The sequence below is a fragment of the Mesitornis unicolor genome, unplaced genomic scaffold, assembly GCF_000695765.1.
Source record: "Mesitornis unicolor isolate BGI_N332 unplaced genomic scaffold, ASM69576v1 scaffold11279, whole genome shotgun sequence".
Lineage (NCBI taxonomy): Eukaryota > Metazoa > Chordata > Aves > Mesitornithiformes > Mesitornithidae > Mesitornis > Mesitornis unicolor.
In genome coordinates, this window is record NW_010206559.1 from 10,747 (window position 1) to 11,229 (window position 483).

Sequence of the window (483 nt, forward strand, 5' to 3'; positions counted from 1 at the left end):
GCTCAGCGCTGCAGAGTTAACCCCAGGGTGTAAAAGCTGCACACACACACACACACACACTCACTCTCCCAGGGTTTTCCTTCACACGCCATCACGTAAGCGTGTCCGGGCAGCTCTCGGAAGGCCTTGACACCGAGCCCAGCTCAGCACAGCTCTGCTGCTGCTCAGTGCTGCAGAGTTAACCCCGGGGTGTAAAAGCTGCACACACACACACACACTCTCACTCTCCCAGGGTTTTCCTTCACATGCCATCACGTAAGCGTGTCTGGGCAGCTCTCGGAAGGCCTTGACACCGAGCCAAGCTCAGCCCGGGGTCTCTGTTCTGGATCAGGCAACGTCAGGTGCCAGCTCCAGCTCCCGATGCCACAGCCCTTGCAGCCGGTACCTGAGACACTCAGGTGTAAGGAGAAGACCAAACCCCTCCCCAAGCCATCCCAGGGCCCTGTATCCTCCATCATTTCCAGGTTATTTTCCCAGCTGCTG